Below are 778 nucleotides of genomic sequence, written 5' to 3'. Positions count from 1 at the left end.
GTCGCCGGGGAGCAGGTGAGCCCGCGGAGTCTCGGCCGCACGCTCGGCTGCTGACCAGAGAACGCGTGTGGGCAGCCCCTCCGGGTGCGTCCCCAGCAGTGTGTCCCGCCTCCTCCTCCGCTTCCCTTTCTCTGATCAGGGAATCGAAATCTACCCGATTCCCAGAGGCCCTTAATTCAAATTTCGCTGGCTACGTTTTGGGGGTTTTTCTCCTCTGTTCGCTTGTTGTCGTCGCTGAAGTCTGACTGGCATGTGATGCCATGTTGGCTTTGTGTCGGCGTGGTGACTTGACGTGGATGTTGCAGAATGACCACCACAGTGAGTTTACCTGCTATACAAGCCGTCATCCTGACAACCGCTGGTTTACTTTTTAAAAAATCAATCCACTGAGCAAGTATCTGGGTGAGAGAGGTGAAGAGAGAACAAAACAAAGTCCTTAAATTCTAGTTGGGGAGCTGGGTGAACAAATGCATCGTAGGTTATGGGGCAGAATAAGTGCCAGGAGGGACAGCGAAGGCACCAGAGAGAGACTGAGGTGTGTGCTTTTCAGAGAGGGGTCCTGGGATGGGGGACACTGGAACAAAGACCCAAGGGAGGCGGGGAGTGAGTATGGGGAAGGGGTCTTCGGAGGTTGATATCCAGCCATGAGTATAAGAAAAATCACTGGTGATAATCACACTTGTGTGTCGTGGTCCACACGTCCCTGTGCGCCCTAGGTGGGCGTGTGTTCACACTGCTGGTGAGAACAGTGACGGGGGGGACCTGCTCTCTCCCAAGG

Source organism: Vicugna pacos, chromosome 23, assembly GCF_048564905.1.
Source record: "Vicugna pacos chromosome 23, VicPac4, whole genome shotgun sequence".
Lineage (NCBI taxonomy): Eukaryota > Metazoa > Chordata > Mammalia > Artiodactyla > Camelidae > Vicugna > Vicugna pacos.
The sequence above is the reverse complement of the archived record's forward strand: the minus strand, read 5'-3'. Positions refer to the sequence as shown.